This window comes from Hyperolius riggenbachi, chromosome 3, assembly GCF_040937935.1.
Source record: "Hyperolius riggenbachi isolate aHypRig1 chromosome 3, aHypRig1.pri, whole genome shotgun sequence".
Taxonomy (NCBI): Eukaryota; Metazoa; Chordata; class Amphibia; order Anura; family Hyperoliidae; genus Hyperolius; species Hyperolius riggenbachi.
Window position 1 is genome coordinate 411,336,584 of NC_090648.1, and position 20,494 is coordinate 411,357,077.

General features: G+C 41.2%; 2 protein-coding genes across 5 annotated transcripts in view; one reads left to right on the top strand and one right to left on the bottom strand.

The window, feature by feature from the left end:
* Positions 1–20,494, bottom strand: part of PDLIM4 (PDZ and LIM domain 4) — a 316,081-nt gene that overhangs the window by 283,680 nt on the left and 11,907 nt on the right. The window lies entirely within an intron of this gene.
* Positions 1–20,494, top strand: part of P4HA2 (prolyl 4-hydroxylase subunit alpha 2) — a 634,411-nt gene that overhangs the window by 183,992 nt on the left and 429,925 nt on the right. For 2 of the 3 annotated variants that reach the window (XM_068277451.1, XM_068277450.1), the window contains exon 1: positions 14,269–14,336. The gene's annotated coding sequence lies outside the window, so the exon portion shown is untranslated. Of the gene's footprint in view, positions 1–14,235; positions 14,337–20,494 lie in introns of those variants that run through there. The other variant, XM_068277452.1, reaches the window with a different exon arrangement.

The window sequence follows — 20,494 nt, forward strand, 5'->3', positions numbered from 1 at the left end:
GCAGTGAAGATGTGGAAGGAGGCGGCCAGCGGGAAGGACCCAGCATGTAGCGGCAGGGGGCGGCTTTTCGTGAAGGGAATTGCAATGCGCATAAACTATCGGTAACATGTCGCTGATGTACCTATCTTTATTTTCATCACAGGAGGAACAGAGGACCCAGCGGCGGCAGCAGCTTCACCGAACTTGACTTCCAGAGGGAGAAGAGGATCGCAGCTGAAGACAAGGGGGAAAGGAGCGCCGCGGCAGGACGGGTAAAAGCTTCCATGCGAACTCTGCACCCATTTTTGTATCTTTGGCATATAAGACACACCCACTCCCCCCCCTGTTTGGGGGAAGAAACAGTGCGTCTTATATGTCGAAAAATACTGTAGGCTGAAAAAAAATGATATACTTTATTTGTGAGACAAATGCTATAGAATTAGCTACTGCAAAGCTGGAAGCTACTACCAGCTCAGTGATGATTCATATGATTTAATGAAGGACTCCCAAAACTAATCCTATAACAATTTTTTGTTAGTGCAAATAAAAAGAATATTACATCACATTTAATACTCAGGGTTTTTCTATGTTATTAGTACTATGATCCTGTTATGTGTAAAATGGACATAAAATGGACAATAATATTTTTTTAAGAAAGTGAATTGTTTGTAAAAAAAATGTTTCTTTTAACATGTTGCTTTTGTAATGTGCTAGCTTGGTAAGAGGTGCAAGGAGACAGCATACAACCACATCCTGATAAAAGGCATGGGGCCATATGCAATTCACTTTTTCTCCTGAATTTTCTCCTAGGAGATAATTTTTCATCTTTGATTTAAAATAACTTTTTAGCACTTTGCAATGGAAAAAGTACCAAAAAGTAAGTGGAAAAGTACTGTCAAAATTATTTAAAGTGTTTTTTGCTTGCTAGTGGTTTAAAAGGCATTTTATTTACAAGTTATGAATATATCACCTAGGAGAAAACTCAGGTGAAAAAGTAAATTGCATATGGGCCAAGCTGTCTTATCCACGGTTCAGTAATCCTTGTGATGTCAACCAGAATCCCCTGAATAAAAACCGCCCTGATTGGTGGACACGGTTTCCTCTTATCAGGACGAGAGTACACTTGCTGCCTACATGCACCTGCACTCCTTTTAACAATATCAACGTAATATCCATAGATGTCTACTGGGTTGCTAAAACAAGTATAGTGAAAATATATTTTTTCATTTCTATATTTTTCAACTAGTTTCTAGCAAATAATTACTTTCACAAAACTGGAAAATGTGGCTTTAGTTTCCTGTTAAAATAGCTCACACAATTATGAGATTAGATATGTTCCCTCTAATCTGTTGTGCAGGCCAAGACAATTAAATGTAAGTGCATGTCCCAAATCTGGCAATACAAATTTGGCCTGTGATGAAAAATAAGTAATCAGAGTTTATCTTCAGCAAAAACATTATTACTTCACATTTTACACAGGCATATTTTATGCAACACTTTAGATATAACTGTGAGCAGTTCTCATCACTATAGGCCGATTAACACTTGTTTAAAAAACATACCCGTTCTGGATGTTTTTAAAACTCTGCTTAGCTCAGGAAGTGGATACTAATGTTAAAAATAGTATCCACTCGATAAAAAAACTGATCAAATTGCCATGTTGCAGTAAGCGGAACATAGAGTCCAAATTTTGCACATTTTTATTGGACTGCCCAGAAAAATGTATGCGTTAAAAGTCTATGAAAATGGAAATTGTCTATTCTCACTAGGTTAGTCAATGTGCCTGCTTCGCTCAATTCGATCATCGCCATGATGCAAATACTCATGTGACTCCATGCTGCGACTCCTCTGCTCGGACCCTGACACAGATCGGGGCTGTGCCGAACCATGGGGATCCCCATAGGGTTGCAAAAGACCAATGGGAATCCTCAGCAACAGGGGGTTTCTCATTGGTTCACAGTGGACCAATTAAAACTCTCCCTGTTGCTGGAGAGAATTGGTCTATTTTCTCCTATGGGGAACCCAATGCCCCTGTTTGCTTCCAGGCTGTGTACCGAGGGACACAGTGGCGGGACATGTGGTAGAATGGACGGGCGGACACGGAGAGGACAACAAAGATTGCTGCAAGCGGATGCAAAATGGAAGGAACCTTACTGTCAGGAACCGGCCCTGCGGCACGCCTGCGTATACGGTTCCCGACTGCGAGTTTGACCAGATCGAGAGAGGAAGCAGCCTTAGTCAAGCTAAAACAAGGCTGGGACCCCTCAGAACACTTCTCACTGCCACCACTGGCTGTTGCTAGACACGTCCACTCGGCTGTCGAGTGCTCAGAGCGCAATCCGCGTTTTCGTATTCGGGTCAGCTTTGCGCTTTAGGCCGAATATGGGAACGCCACGCACAAACACGCACAATTGCAATCTTACACTGTAGTGCAGCAAAACCACTAACAGTCGTTCCGAACGATACTGTTAGCCACTCTGCTGTCGAGCTACTCGCACTGGAATTTTCGTACGATGGGTCAGCTGCGCGCTTTAGGCCAACGTATGACAAACGCCCCCACACACAATGCAATTACAATCTTATACGGTAGGGTTGCTCAATCATACAATCAGGCATGGACTTATACACAGTTACACTTCAGTGTCTTCTAGGCTATGAGTGTTAGCTTAGTACAGCAGAAGTCAAACTTATTAAATAACGATTTAATATTCCAGGAAAAAAAGTGGAGACAATGCAGAAATAATATATACAAAAGATTTACAAAAACAAAGTAAAAATTACAATGATAAAAGTTGCAAGGATAAAAGTTACAAAGATACACACACGGCTATTTGCTTACCAAAATAAACAGGGAAAAAATAAACGTTACCAGCGTTGTTTGAACGTCATTGGCGGGAGAACGCCGCTTCGACCAGTAGTCGGGCAGCCCTAGCGTCTGCTATCTCCAGAGAGCTACGAGTTGTGACTATCCTAGCTGCTGTTTTATAGCACGATTTGGGGCCTCGGGCAATGGATGTTTCATCCCCCAAGCTAATGCAATTTCCCGTTTGTGACATCATGGTCTGCCGAGCCACTTGTCACATCTGGGCTAGCTGTGACGTGCAAATTTTAAGGCTTTTCCTGTCACACCTTGCAGACTCCAAAGCAATTCAGACCACAGGTAAAATTGTATCAAAAGGACTTCAAACCACTTCACCCACTTCCAGGTAGGCTGTCATCTGAAAACTTCAAACATTCCTGTGTTAGCTTCCACTGTCCAGTCTGGATTGAATTTTGGCTTGTTGACATATGCACAAAGTTCAAAGCACGGCAACAAAAGACAAAATAGGGGCTCGTTATCTAATTACCTCTTTCCCAATTAGAAGCAGACAATGGCTCCCCCTGCTTGCCATTGAATGCAGAGTTAATTTACATTATATAAGGAACTCCAGGAAGCCAGCTGCCAGCCTTCAAAGTCAGACTGGCTAGCAGACAATCCCATATGATACAGTCAGAAAAATGAAAGAAATATGTTCCTGTATTATCCTTAACATTATCAGCATCATAACTAGCTGCTATATTCCTGACACTTACCATTAGTGGTGCTCGGATACCCCCAATCACGGATTCGAGTAAATCCGATCATGGCAGTATCGAAATCCGGATACAGCATGATTGTGATACGGGCTTGATTCCCAATTCCGAATTCACGGCCGTGATCACGATTTGACTTTAACGGTTAATAGCAGAGCCCCCTTACATGCTAGAAACACCAAATTTGCCAGATATGTTAAGAAGAACAGTGGGAACAAGAGGGAATTAAAAAAAAAAAAAGACCTTTCCGTTTTTGAGATCATTGATTGTAAAGTTTCAAAGGAAAAAAATATACATTTAAATGCAGTAAATACATTACCTGTCATTTACCGCATTTAAATGTATACTTTTTTCCTTTGAAACTTTACAATCGATTTTCTCAAAAACTATAAGGTCTTTTTGAAAAAAATGCATGTTGTTCCCACTGTTCTTCTTAACATATCTGGCAAATTTGGTATTTCTAGCATGCAAGGGGGCTTTGCTATTAACCACTAAAGACCTCGTGATCACGAGGTCGTGACGAGCACCACTGCTTACCATCCCCCGTTTTGCATCCACTCTAGTGTGAACCCGCCCTTACTCTTCTGTCATCATCTGAGAACAACCAATGACCCGAAGCCACACTATTGGAAAGGAGAAATAATTAGAGAAATAATTGGCTGGTATCAGAATTTAGGACTTTTGTCTGCACTGCTTATCCCCATTGTTACGCCCTGAGTATGGGAGTATGGACTAGTGATGAGTCATTTCAATATGTCAATAGCTTTAGTGACATGCCAGTCACAGAATGAAAATCAATAATGCATGTTTTCTGCATTATTAATCCTCTTTAAACAATTTAACCATGCTTAAACATAAGTAAACACTTTGAATTCCATGGAAATTGCTCAAGGCCAACATAAAAGAGACATACTCATTAGTTTGTGTTTTAAGAATGCCTTGTTTCCATAATTTGTAATGAATGTGTTACATGACAATATGGTTCAGGTTCAGGTATTACAAAGTTGTTGTTGTTGTTTTTTTTGTTTTGTTTTTTTCAAACAAAAATAGTGTTTTCCTCCACGGCAGATTCTGAAAGGAAGGCTTCAAATTATACTTCAAAAGCACCTTGCTAACCTAATGTTGCACCCCCACTCTCTAAAACCGTCCTTCATCATCTTCAGGATTCTGTAACCTGACCACTCATCTGGCCAGTTTATGGAGATGACATTTGTGCTACTTTGGCTTCAACTGACACATATCCTACCATTACAACCCTCCATGCTTCCAAGGACCCCATTTTGCTCCAACATTGCAATAATTCTGCAGTGTCACATTGCCACAGCTAAAACACTGGGAGAGAACTGCGATTGTAACAGTCACATCTTCTCTTCATCCTAGGCTAAGGGAAGGGTGATTGCCACAAGCAGCATGTCCCCTACCAGAGGTCACTATGGCCAGGGTCGGAGTGACCATAGAGGCAAAGGGGGCAATCGCCCAGGGCACCTGAGTACTGCAGGGCCTTCAAATCTCCATAAACACTGTGGTACATCAGGTGAACAGCTGCTCAGGTCTATTGAGGCCTGGACATATGCCGGTGCCGGGTCTCAGCTGGAGTGCTCACAGCTACAAATTGCATCTACAAGAAGAACGAGACGGCACACCACTGGCTGCAAAACGTTGATGTGTATTGCGAGCAAGACACCTTCAAATCTCCCTCTGACTTGTGCCCCCTGTCCTGATTTGCCAGAATAGCAACTCACTTATCCCGGCGCTGCTCCATTTATGCTCCCTGTCTTCACCCCTGCTGGCTGCCTCTTCTCCATAACCAGTCATTACGCAATAACAAGCACAGAGTCACAGAGAAGAGACAGCCAGAAGGGATGGAGACAGGCAGCATGGATGAGCAGTGTGCCAGGATAGGAAAGTTGCTATCCTGACAAAGACAGTGTAAGGGCCCTGTGGGACACAGTAAAGTTGAAGAGGTATAAAGAACCTGCCTGTTTATGATCTTATTCTGCCAAGACCTGGCCGGAATCCTTTACTAACGGGCCTCGGCGCTTGTTTTCCGCACATGTAAACAATAGTCAGCTGACTCCGGTCAGCTGACAGCACGGTGTCAGCTGATGTTACAGCTGACACCTAGGTAGGTGTTTTGGCTGTGTGATTGGATGTGCGGATGTGGCTGGCCACTGACTGGATGTAGAGTTGTATTTAAACTTGCAGAGTGCTCCCAGTCGTTGCCCGTGATAAGCATAGCTTTCACCATACCTCCCAACTTTTTGAGATGAGAAAGGAGACACTTAAGCCACGCCCCTGCCACACCCCTAATCACGCCCCATCACACCGCTAGTTACGCATACCATAAAGATTTCATAAGAAAAATATGTTGTTTTATAATTCAAACCACACTGGTTCTTTCTCTCCTGGTTCATTGTCCTTCATATTAACATTTTAAAATTTTTAATATATCAATTTAAAGGATTGAAATAAAGTTTAGAGTCAATCAAACACATTTTTTAGTAGAGAAATATATATATATTTACATAGAAAGAGGGTCAAAGTCCTGAAAGAGGGACAAATGAGGAGGGAAGAGGCACAGTGGGATGTGGTTCCCAAAGAGGGTCTGTCCCTACAAAAGAGGGACAGTTAGGAGCTATAGATTGGCTAGTTGCTGGGTGCGCTCTGACTTTATTGAGGATTACTGTATACTCTTGTCTGCTGCCTGAACCGACTACTGCCTGTTTCCTGGATACTTTTGTTTGCTGCCTGGACCGACCACTGCCTGTTTACTGGATACTCTTGTTTGCTGCCTGGACCAACCACTGCCTGTTTTCTGGATACTCTTGTTTGCTGCCTGGACCAATCTCTGCCTATTTACTGGATACCCTTGTCTGCTGCCTGGACCAATCACTGCCTGTTTACTGCTCTTGTCTGCCACCTGGACTTATCAATGCTTTTTACTGGATACTTCTTGCATGCTATCTGAACTGGACGATAAGTATACTAATATTATCCCTGTCAGTATTGAACAACTTTGCATGCTGTCTTAGATTAACTATGTCACATACACTTGCATGAACTGTCTCGTAACTTGGATCATCTATTATCTGTTGAATAACCTTGCATGGATGCTTGCATGAACTGTCTCATATCTGGATTACCCATTACCTGTGGACTTGCTTGTCATCCCTGCTACTACTGACACACGACATTGATAGCCTCATCCGTCTGAATCAAGGCAATACTCTGTGTGATACTGTTGAACTGTGTTACTAGCCTCATGCGGGCTCTAACAGGTTATTCCTCTCTACTCCAGTCTGTAAGTTTTACACGTTATTGCGGCATAGAGACTGATTGGGGACATAACCTGTCAAGCCTGAGAAGGGGGAGATCTGGGGGGCACGAAGCTGGCTCAGGTGCCCTGGGGGGCGAATATGCTGGGGGAGGGGACCTCCAGGTTAACACTGACCCAGGGCCCCACTGTGGTTTTAACCGGCCCTGACTATGGGAGGCTGGACCACTGGGGTGAAATGGCAGCCTGCCTCCAAATGTTAACCATGGAATCGACTAGAAGCCCTAGAGTGATTTTTTGAAATTTCAGTGAGTATGAGGCCACACTTTAAGTTTTTTAGACAATAACATGTGTCTGCCAAATCTTTTATATATATATATATATATATATATATATATATATATATATATATATATATATATATATATATATATATATATATATATATATATATATATAAATATTACACTTAATTCTGTAGACCAGAGTTCAGAAATGCTATAGGCATTGATCGTCTGGGTGACCTCTGAGTAACACTCACACAGTCTCAGAATGGTTCTTCTTTTTTACATTCCCACACAGTAAGGACAAAAACTGTAGTATTATCCAAATCCCAAGTGGAAAAATAAAAAGCCAGGCTTCAAGAGTTTTGTAAAAAAGTGATTCCACAGCAGCAGCAGCTGCCTGTGAGTTTTATCCTTTGCTGGCCAATTTCATCAGTCACAGAAACACAGCATACACCTCCGCTCTATTGTTCTCTTGCAGCAGCTCAATGTATTCACAACACCTACTTTATATATACAAATGAAGAAAATAAATTATTTCATGAGAGCAGGTACCAACATTTACCAGCAGGAAAATTATATTAAGCTGCCAAACAGTAAAAAAAGCACTATCATTGGCGAGTCAGGAGAACACAGTGCTGGAAATTTAGGTGCTCCAGGCGCCACCATAGTCCGTAATGTGAATTATGGCTATAGTGGCGTTCAGTTATTTGTTTGATTTATGCGCCGCACACCTGGTAATAGTGGATGCTGGCGATGGATTCTTAGGCATTGGTACAATCCAATTTCAAAAGAAGGGTCCGCACATAGTGGAACTTGTGTAAATTTATTGTACCATTACATACACATGTGATGATTGTTTGGGGCCAAAAGGGTCCCTTTTGTCAAGCTACATGGCAGACTAACATGTAACCACAACATGCAACAAACCTCAATAAAAAGCCTCTATGACACAACTTAACCTCAATTATCCATTCATTCAAAAAAATCAAAAGACGATACCCAATTTATGATAAAAACAGCATAATTCCATGGCAGCCTGGAGAGGGAGTAGTAATTACCCTGCTCTCATAATTTCCCGGTCCTTTAAATGCATGTAAACATCACTGGACACTTATTCATCAACCCCTTAATGGCTGTTTAAAATTAGCCTACGAAGAGCCCCAGGGAATAGTCATAGGATTCAGTAATGTGTCCCCTTCCCGCCTCTGATGTGACCATGCTCCGTAAGTCCAGGAATTAAAACCCTTGCAACCTGAATGAAGGGGGGAGGGGTAGACTCTTTAGCACTGCTATTGCCTACTTAGCGTGTCCTAGTGGCTGCAGCTCTGGCACAGGAGAAAAATGCGATATGAGTCTTGTCTATTATAGCACCGACCCAGATCTGACCATCTATCCCACAACGTTATATTTTCTGAAAAATGTATTAGAAATATTGACTTATATCGAAACAAAATTCAGATTTTTTTTAGTCAAATAAAAAAAAGCCTTTCAATTTTTCAGATCAAATGATTATTTTTATCAAAAAATCGGAAATTGAATCTTTTTATTATATCGTGTGTGACCACCTTAAAGAGGAACTCCAGTGAAAATAATGCAATAAAAAAGTGCTTCATTTTTACAGTAATTATGTATAAATGATTTAGTCAGTGTTTGTTCATTGTAAAATCTTTAGTCTCCCAGATTTACATTCTGACATTTATTACATAGTGACATTTTTTACTGTGGGCAGGTTACGTACCTGCTGCTAGCTGTTTTGGCTGTTAGAGACAGCTGTCAACAGCTAATTCCTGTCTGTGAACCTTGTTACATTGTAACAAAATGCCAAAAGTATCGCTGTCCCAGAGCTTCTTGTGGGAGGGGTTTCAGCACAAAATCAGTCATACAGCGCCCCCTGATGGTCTGTTTGTGAAAAGCAATATATTTCTCATGTAAAAGGGGGTATCCGCTACTGATTGGGATAAAGTTCAATTCTTGGTTGGAGTTTCTCTTTAAGTCTGCCTGTTACAGGTGTAGAAGTAAATTCTGTGTTTTTACAGGTTGACAGTTTAGCCTCTGACCAATGCTCTGTTTCAACGGAACAGCCAAAGAAACACAGGCAGTCATTCCAAGCGGTTCACATTGTACAAGTTTGCATCAGGTTAATTCATGCGTTATGCTGGGGTTTTCCCCTGACTGCAGCTTATCTTCAGAATGTAATGTGTGACCTGGCAGAGACAGCACTGCAGCCAATTGTTCTGCCCTCTGAGAGAACCATCCGGCTTTTCTTCATTTCTGACAATCATTTCACTTGGCTAGTGAAAGTTTCTTAGGCCTTACAAGAAGAGGAAAATGCGATTAACATTCCACATCTATTGTTATGTAAAACCTAGTTTCACACTGATTGACTTGTTTTGGCCATAATCTGCTGTCACTGGGGAACCATGTGGAGATTACAGATCTATCTGAGCATCTGGAGTAAGGAAATCCCCTTCACTTGTATAAACAATATAAATAATGCAGATTTGTCTCAGTGTCATCTGACCGCTCTCTATCTGTTCACTTTTCAGCACTATTATTTACATAATCCTCTGTCCAATGAGGAATGTAGCTAGAAATCCTGCGGGCCAATACAGAAAGAGGCAAGAGAAGACTCTAATAAAGCTATGATATACAAGAACACTCATACGTAGTCCCCAAAGTGCCATTGTGGAACAACATCGTGACTAAAATAGATTTTCCAACAAGCAAAATAGCAAAGAAAACTCAGCTGGTCCTGGTCTAATATGGGAAATCTTGACTTGCTCCAAAAAGTAAAGAAGATTTTAAAAATAGAAATATGACCAATTTTTTGCAACTTCTACATAACATATCTGCAAGCAATCACTTTTCTAAGATAATATAATATATCTTAAGAATATGTTTTTGTGTACATGCCTATTGGTTAACGCTACAACCTTATTTATAATAAGCATTTCTCAACGTGACTGTTCACAAATGATCATATCTTTGCACCATGGGACCATGATTTTTCCTAAGCTAGTGTGGATGCTGTATCTCCCGAAACTGGTGTTTTAAATAACTTTATTTTAGGGCTCGTTCCCACTGTTGCGACGCGATTTCGGCCGCATTCCGACGCTTGTAAAAACGCATGCGGATGCGTTTCCACATGCGTTTTTACCCGCGATTTCGCATGCGATTTCGCATGGCAGGGTGCCATGCGAAATTAACCATGACACTGCCAGGGCTAAATAAAATTGAAAAAGGTGCGAAATCGCACGCGAAATCGCGGGTAAAAACGCATGTAACAAACGCATGCGTTTTTACTATTAAATACATTAGCGGCGATTCGCACGGATTCCCGACGCAGGCGAAATCGTTGGCTCTTTTGTGCGTTTTTTTCACGCTGAAAAAAACGCACCTCAACAACGCTACAGTGGAAACAGGCCCATCCACTTGTATTACATGTGCGGATCTGCATGCGTTGGACGCATGCAGATTCGCGATAGTGGAAACGAGCCCTTACACTCATGAAAACAAAGCTGGCAGGAGATTTTGAAAAAGTCACTATGTTAATTCACAAGGTAAGAGATCATAATCTGCTTTTCTGCAATCAGTGCAGGCAGATAGCAGTATAAACACAGCCTTTAATTACCAGGCATAACCCCTGGGCCAGTGAAATGAAAAATACTTGTAGAGCTCCTACCTGTTGTCAGTGTATTGTGACAGGAGGAAGGATTTACTGCCTCCTGTAGCAAGGCACCCCTCCCACACAATGCTATCAGGAACAGCTGAATAATAAGCAGGAGGGACACTTGTTCACTTTACGCACCTGGGCAAAGACATTGTGAATCTAGTGTAGATATATTTTAAACCAAAATAATGGCTTCTTTTTACATTGCCAAACATGAAGTGACCATTTTGCAGCATTTTCAACACAGTGGAAAGCTCCTACTATGCAGTAACTGAGCCAATATACACAGCTGCATCAAGTAAGTGGTGATATGGGTAGTACCACTCTAAAGGCTCATACACACATCAGACCATAGTCTTTGGAAAATGAAAGATCACAGACCAATTTTCCCCCCTTCCATGTAGTATGAGAGCCATACCTACACAGTCTATTCTATGGAGCTGAACTCCCCATCAGACAGACATCTTTGCAAGATGCTGCACACAAAGATGCTGTAGACATTCAAAAGATCAGTATCTGCAAAAGATCTGTTCATGCAAAAGATCCGTTCCTGCAAAATGCATTCACAGTCTATGAGATCTGCAGATGATCATACACACCACACAGACATTCATCTGCAGATCAGATCCACCAGGATGAATTTTTAGATCTGCAGATGATTGTCTGATCCGCAGATGAATGTCATTTAAACAAGGTGTGTATGATGATCTGCAGATCTCATAGACTATGAATGCAATTTGCATGAACAGATCTTTGGCAGGAACAGATCTTTTGCAGATACTGATCTTTTGCGTCTGTACAGCATCTGTGTGTGCAGCATCTTGCAAAGATTTTTTTCTGATGGGGAGTTCAGCTCCATAGAAAAGACTGTGAAGGTATGGCTCTCATACTACATGAAGGGTGGTAAGATTGGTCTGTGATCTTTCAGTTTCCACAGACTATAGTCTGATGTGTGTATGAGCCTTTACACTTACTTCTTATTTGTCTGTTTGCACATATTTTACATTTTACAATTTATCGACATAGGGCCCCTTAAAATGTTTCTGAAAATCCACAAAGTAAGATGATTCAAGGGTCTTATATTTGTCTCAGATTATCTAATACTTTTATGACCACATAGTCATCAATAATGATCGAAAATTACGATGAGAATAATCCACTTAGCACACTTTGAAAAATTAGTGAATCTGGAACCACATTGGTTTACTAAGTAATAATAAAATGATCCTTTTTAATGAAGAGGTTAGATGTTATTTTTTATTTAATTGCTATAAATGCTCTATTGGGAGGTGGGAACAGCTGGCTCTGGACTTTAGGAATATTATTGGCAATCATACTAACTATTGCAGTAGCGTGTTCGCTTTTCAGGGCAAAAGTTAAACCCACCCATCCTACCTGCTGGTAATTATTTTACTATCCAAAAATATTCCTAAAAGTTAATTATCTTTCATCCAAGTTGTCATTGCTGTGTGGGTCTCTGTGACGGGGAGGCTATAGTATAAGCAGCCTAAAGGTACAGGTCTAAATGAGGTGACTCGTTCTGTGAAGTAATGTGTTAGAAATTGTTAGTACTGTACTGTATTTAAGTAAATAAGGTTATTTGCTGGACAAGTTTGTAAACAGTAGATCTGTGACCAGGTTTTATATTAATAGCAGGATGTCATAGCACAATGGAAAATAACCTATTATATCTATGAGCAGCCAGGTGACTGTGTTTGGACATACCTTTGTAATGTCACAATGTCACATTGGCATTATGTAAACACTGACTTTATACTTTATGCATCTCTCAGCTCATTGTCACAAAGGACACTATAAAGGCTCATACATAGTAGTTTCATCATCTGAAACGATTGCGATAATTGTTGTTGTCATTCCAATGGTTGGGAAGGTATCCCCCATACAACCACAAACTGCTTGCAGGCATTCAGCCAAACTGGAAAACCTCACCCATCCCTAATTGCTTATTTATACTGTAGCTTACTTCTGGCCATTCCCTCTCCCCCAGAATAGGCCAGAAAAGGCTGCTCCACAGAGAACCAAGCAGGGTGAGTGTTTGTATGGGGGTCTGTCACCTGAAACAATCACGCCAAAGTTACAGGTGTGTATTGGGCTTAAAGGGGTACAGTTAAAAGATGCGCTGCGCAAAAATGGCGCGGGGTGATGTCGATAATGGCATCTTGCTAATAAAGTTATTCAACGTTTCAGAAATGTCCTGAAACGTTAAATAGCTGTAGAAATAAGAGGTCATTAGCGGCATCTTTGATACATTACCTGGTCTTGGCAATCCCATCTTCTCTCCACTTCCTGTTTAGTTTGCAAGAGTCCTGCAGCCAGCCAATCACCATGTGGGGACTAAAGCCACATGGTGATTGGCTGGCTGCCGGACTCATTCAAACTAACAAGAAAGTGGAGAGGAGACGGGATCATCAGGGATCAGGCAATGTATTCAAACCCCCTGCCTGCTCCGCTCTCACACTGAACCCCCTACCTAACCCTCCACTGCATAAATACCCCCCCCCCCCCCCGCTGCCTAACACTTATCCCCTGTAAACCCCCTGACTCTACCTACCCCCTGCCACCATAGGCGGCAACAGTACAAGCCACGATTTGCGGCAAGGAGATTAAATTATGGTGCCGGATAAATAGTGGACACTAGACATCCGCTATTTGTCGGGCGCCATAATTTAAACCTTCTTGCCGCTAATTATGACTTGTACTATTGCCGGCTATGGTAGCGCCATTTGTCCTGCGCCATTTTTTTCTGCTCAGGCTTAAAGAATACACAAGGTGACATGTGACATGATGAGATAGACGTGTGTGTACAGTCTTCAATAAACAACAATAGACGGGGTTTGCTGCAATTCAAAAGTGTATTATCAAATTGTACATAAACACACCGAAATACCATCCCATATTATTGCATTCGCCCATAACCCCCAATTTAACTAAGCATGCATGCCTGACAGGACATAGTCTGTTACCAGCGCTGGTTGCCTTTAAATGATTATACATCTTGATAAATGCTATTGGATCAGCCAAACAAACATTTTCCTGTATGTGGATAAAGCATTTTAAATATACAAATATCCACTGGCCAGTTTTAACAATGCTCATATGGGGATGATAGTCTCAATAAAAACCAATTGCCACTGCGTAGTGAACAAGCGCTGGTAACAGACTATGTCCTGTCAGGCATGCATGCTTATTTAAATTGGGGGTTATGGGGCGAGTGCAATAATATGGGATGGTAATGCAAGTATTTAGTTGTGTTTATGTACAGTTTGATAATACACTTTTGAATCGCAGCATAACCGTCTATTGTTGTTTATTGAAGTTATAGTTAGTTGTGCTAGGCATGGAAAAAGAATGTTGTATAGTATGTGTATGTACAGTGCCAAGCACACAAATAACTATGCTGTGTTCCCTTTTTTTCTTTCTCTGCCTCATAGAGTTAAAAAATCAGGCATGCAAGTGACAGTTTCTGTTTGGATCAGATAAGGAATTACAGCCATAAAACACTTTCCTGGCAGAAAATGGCTACAGAGCGCAGGTAAGAGATAAAAAGGACCAATAGTTCATAGATTTTAGTTTTGGCATACTTCAATGAATGAGTTATTGAGCAGAGAAAATTAAATAGTAAAAACTTAAGAAGTAGATTTAAAAATAAAATAAGACTGAGATATCTAAAAAAAAAAGGTCATTTTTAGTAGGAGAATAGATACAATTGTTTTAGCTCTTCAGTTTATTTTCACCTCGTGTTTCATTTAAGGCTTGTGACAGACTATTGACAATATTCAGACCAGTCTGTGGTTCTGTCTCATTTGTAAGCTCTTTAGCCATGTGTACAGAGTAGATTATTGTCGCCCAATAATCTACTGTTCATGATATTTTCAGATGAAAATCTAATCTGAATGTAAGTGTCTTCTGTCATAGCAACATTCCTTTCAGCAATCCACCAAGCCAAAATACTACTATACCGATTACTATTGTAATTATTCCCACTTTAGTCTCTGCTTGTCTCCTCCCTTCTATTCTCACACAACAAAAAGCTGAAAAGCCCACCTGGAAAGTGATTGGGGGTAAACTTGTTACCCAAACTGACATTTATTCCAGGTAGAGCAGCTCCATCCCTGGACGTGTTTAAATCCAGACTGAAAACCCACCTGTTCAGTTTGGCATTTGCAGAAATATAACTTTTGTTGTGTGAATACTTCATCCTACTACCAATTACTGAATCTGAGAGAGCCTAAGCGCTTTGAGTCCTATGGGAGAAAAGCGCTATAGAAATGTTATTGTATTATTGTATATGTGGCACTTTAGTTCCTGGCAATGAAGAAAAGAGCTGGAAAGCCAGGAACTGCAAGCACAGACTTACAGACTGTTACATTTGAAGAAGGGATAGCGATTAGTCATGGATGTTATGCTTGTCAATTTGATCTTCCTCTTGTGATGTATATCCAAGGCCAATAATGTGTGGTGGTGCTGAGAAAAATCACTGTCATCCTGATCCAGACAAATCCAACTAAATATGGGTGGCTATGATCAAGTGTGCTTTAACATTTCAATTGTGTGTATTTTGATATAAAGATAACTTGGGGGTAATATGGTGTCCTGTACCCAGCAAAATTAACAGTAAAGGTGACCATGAATGAGTCTCAACAATTGCAAGTCGTTTCTGCTTAAGTTTTGTAGCATGGGCTTTTCCAGGTACCCTATCATCTTCCTCTACAGCTCAGCCAAAACAGATGCAGCATACAAGCAGAGGCGTGTATCCAAAACCTTCTTGTAACATATATAACATGTATACTCTGTAAAGTGCTATGGAAATTTTCAGCGTTAAATATAAAATAAATTAAACTTCACATTATACTCAGTACAGTACTTTGTGTATCAGCAGTCTAGAGCAGCTAGATAATTGGATAATGAGGCTAATAAAAATAAAAAAAATGTATATTTACCCAAAAAAGGGAAAGCCTCTGGATATGAATAATAGATACTTATCTAAGAAAAGGGAAAGCCTTTGGATATGAATAATAGATATTTACCTAAGAAAAGAGAAAGGCGCTAGAGCATCTATGCGAGAATGGTTGTGCCTGCATCGTAAGCCGAAGCCGTATAAGGCCACGTTTGTGCACTAAGTGCTCTTTCACATTAGACAACACGTGCAGGAGCCTTTCTCCTGCACGCGTTTTCTGCCTGCAGCGTGTCGTCGGGTATCTGCGGTGTGACGCAATCAGCGGCGGTAGCTGGTAATTAAACCCGACGGAAAACGCCGGCTCGCGGGTGCGTTGGATGAAAAACTGCGCCCGGGTGCGTCGGAACCGCAACGCATCGAAACGCAGCGTCGGGTGTGAAAGGTAAAATGAAAGTCTATGGACTTTCATCTTACCTTGGTTAACACAAACGGCTGCCGTTTGCGTTAACGCACAAAATCTGCCCTAATGTGAAAGAGCCCTAAGAGGAGGGAATTAAGTCATGATCATAAAGAGGGTCGTGGGCAGCCTCCAGGAGGACATGGGAAGCCCCTGAAAGAGGTAAGTATCTATTTTTTTTTTCTGGCACTTCTGGTTCTTTTTAAGGACACTATCTGTGGCAACATTGAAGTTGCAGAAGCTCTCAAATGCTTTTAGTCAGATGGGAGAAAAGTGTTATACAAATGTTATCTACAGAGCATTGCGTTGGTGAGACTTGAGAACAGGTTTGGGAAACCATGGGTTAAATATAAGCATAAAGTACATTCTTCTTTGTATGCAGGTCTTCCTCCTCTCCACAATGTTCCTATTAACTAATAGCACTATACTGTGTTCCCTTCAGTTAGCAGCAGACATTTAATATACTTCATTAACCACTTAAGTACCAGCGGTCTCTGCCCCCTTAAATCTGTACTCTAAAATTCTTACAATAAAAAGCATACCATTCTATTCATTATGTTCTCCTGGGCCCCTCTGTGCTGTTTCTGCCACTCCCTGCTGCAATCCTGGCTTGTAATTGCCAGTTTTAGGCAGTGTTTACAAACAAAAGACATGACCTCTAACCAGCATGTGATAGGCTGAGAGTAGTTCAGTCTGTGACTCACACAGAGCCTGCAGGGGGCATGGAGAGGGTGTGTATAGCTTCTATCCTATCACAAGCAGGGCTGCACATTCCTGCCTGAGTGCCTGAGTCTGACAAAGCCGTCAGAGGAAAGAAGATTAGACCATATAACAGAGACAATACAGCCACTGTGCAACTAGGAAAGGCTGCAGTAAGACAGACCACATTAGAACAGGTATAGGAACTTATAGGATAGAAGAAATAAGACTGAACATTTTGTTACAGAGTCTCTTTAAGGACCAGAGACTGCTGGTACAATTACGACGGAATACCGACGAATCGCTGCACATACACGCTGCAACAGCCATCCACGCCGCACGCCGTGATCCTCAGGGTACCCACTCTGCCATCTCTATGACGGCAGAGTCATGTGAGCTGGTCAGGAGCTGCTTTTATTGGCTCCTGACCGTGTCTATTAATGTAAGCCTATGGGAGTTGCTTACATTGATAGACACGGCCAGGAGCCAATGAAATCGGCTCCTGACTGGGTCACAGGGCTCTGCAGTCATAGAGACTGACAGGGCAAGTGAGCTGCGTTGGGAGATGGCGGGGAGACAGCTTCGAGATCGTCGGGAGCGAGGAAAACGGCAGATGCGTGCTGTGGGCGGTGAATTGAAATCTACGCCCTGGCAGCCAGATCAGCATCAAAACAGGGCGTAGATTTCAATAAGTGTGATCTGTAAGTAGTTGAAAAAAAATTGCTACTCCTTCTGACCACAAGGGGGCATAACCTGTCAGTTACAAGCTACTTTGTGTATGGTCTCCCACTGATCCTAATGGAGGGGCTGTACACACAGGATTGTATGCAGCATCTGGAGTGCTCAAAATGAAGCTAAAAGCAACTAAGATCTCTCACTACTGAAATATATCAAAGGGTACCTATATTACCTTAATAAATAACATTATTGTTACTCTTTGCTGCTTTCCCAACTTCCAGTTGTTCTGAGTCCTCAACAGCCACCCCCTACCTTTCCACTATGGCGTCAATTCATCAAGGATTACCGCACTTGGTAATGCTGAAAACAGCTCAGTTTTCTGAGCATTTAGTAAAAATTCAATTCATCAAGGCTGTTACCGCATGACAAGCTAAATTACTGAGCAGTGAGGTAAATTGCCGACTTGTGCGATAAACATCTCCAACACATGTCAGCAAATGTCAATTCATGAAGATCAGAGGCATGCGGTAAAGTCCAGGAACATGTTCCCTAATTACTGGTAGCTCTTATCTGTCAAAAAACAGCTACAAATGCCTTCCCTGTGGATATCCCCATGACTGACAGGAGTAGAAAGCCAAAAAGAAGAGCCTCTCTCCTGCTACTCCCTTTGACAGGCTGTGATAGCGTCTCAGGTGGAGCAAGCATTTCTAACCCCCAGACAGCTGAGCAGGGAGAACAGAACAAAAGAGGTTTCCCCTGCCTGTTTGAAGATGTGGAGGTGCAAGTGGGGAAATCACCTCAGCATGGCCAGTGTAATGTTTCTTGGAGTTCATCTAAGCTGTGGCAATTAAATAAAATGTTAAGAAAGACTAATAGATGGATTCAGAGTGAGCAGAGGCAGTATAACAAACAAGTACATTCTAAAGGGATGTCGGGATGCCTCTCACTATTGTAATGCCGTCACTGCACGGAACAGCATGTAACAACACAGAGACAGCTCCACACTCTACATCTGTTACCGAACAGGTTTTTGTGAATTGAAGCAACTTATTTGGTTAAATTACCAAAGTTCTACCGCACCTGTGAACATATTGATGAATTCGCAGAAAAAAGTCTAATATACTGAATGGGGTATTTTCCCGAATTGCTTTTTTTTTATCGTACAGCCTTTGATGAATTTAACGCCTATGGTTGTATGCGCAGGCTCTGAGGCTTATTCTATGTGGCACACTCTAAGGCTTCCACACTATGGGCACTTCCACCTACAGCTTTGGAACCAGTTAATGATGGGAACAGGGAGCAAAAGGAGGGGGGCACATTGGGTATATTGTCTAATGGGGAGAGGGCTGAGTAAGCACAGCACTCAAGATCAGCCCACAGCATAAAAAAAAATGGTAAGTATGTCTCAAACACAAGCAAGCAGGAGGAGTAGAGAAACTATTTCAGTATATAGTGTATTATAAATAAAAGAATGCTTTATTGGCAAGTTCATTTCTACATAGCAAAGGGAATAGTTAGTAATCAATCAAAAACATTTTCAACCTTCATTGTTAAAGTATCTGTGTTTAATATTTTTTCTGTCTATCTGAATAAAAACAATGTATCTAAAATGATGCATCTATCGTAAAAATTTTTTCAATTTTCTGCATTTAACTGACATATCCTTTGTCTACTGCATCTTCCTGTATATCATTAATCTTGCTTTTCTTCTGTGCCTTTTAGTCATGTGTTTCATATAATCATTGAGAGATGATCAATTTAGTTGCATTGTAATGCAATTCAGTTAAACTATGCAATCTGAACTAAATCAAATTAATTCCAGATTAAAGAGACTCCGTAACGAAAATTGCATCCTGTTTTTTATCATCCTACAAGTTCCAAAAGCTATTCTAATGTGTTCTGGCTTACTGCAGCACGTTCTACTATCACCATCTCTGTAATAAATCAACTTATCTCTCTCTTGTCAGACTTGTCAGCCTGTGTCTGGAAGGCTGCCAAGTTCTTCAGTGTTGTGGTTCTGTGATGCATCTCCCCCCTACAGGCCCCTCTCTGCACACTGCCTGTCTATTATTTAGATTAGGGCAGCTTCTCTCTTCTCTCTTATCTTTTACAAGCTGGATAAATCCTCCTCTGAGCTGGCTGGGCTTTCACATACTAATGAATTACATACAGGCAGAGCTGTCTGCACTCTGCAGGAAGAAACAGCCTGACACTTCAGTGGAAGATAGCTGCAGGGGGAAATAAACACACAAATGATCTCTTGAGATTCAAAAGGAAGGGTGTATACAGCCTGCTTATGTATGAATGTATTTTCTATGTGTGGACATACTGTACATCAACCTACTTCCTGTTTTGGTGGCCATTTTGTTTGTTTATAAACAAACTTTTAAAAACTGTTTTAACCGAGGAGCGGCGAAATTGTGACAGAGGGTAATAGGAGATGTCCCCTAACGCACTGGTATGTTTACTTTTGTGCGATTTTAACAATACAGATTCTCTTTAAGCTCAAATCAGATTTACCAACTGAAGGCACATTGTTAGTGAAGACCTGAGGATATGGGTGTGCTACCAATTAGTAACCATAATAACCAATTATTTCCTATAACTTGATTAGTTATGTTTGCACACCTTTAGTAAATAATATGCTTTGCTTTGGATCCCTGTGTATATATATTACAGACCATAATTAAATCAAACCACTGAACTTGGTCTGTTACCTATTTTGGAAGTAGAATCTCGTTATAGTAAACTATGATATAGTAAACCTTTGGATATAGTAAACTCAGTCATCCCAGCAAATGCTTATAAATATACGTCTGACCAATTCTGATTTAAAAACAAAACGTGCTGTCTAAAAGGGATCACAGCAATCACTTGTGTTAAATAATGAAACCTAGAAATCCTCCCCACCTCAGCCCCTGAAACTTAGTCATCCTATACCATGACCTATATCAACTAT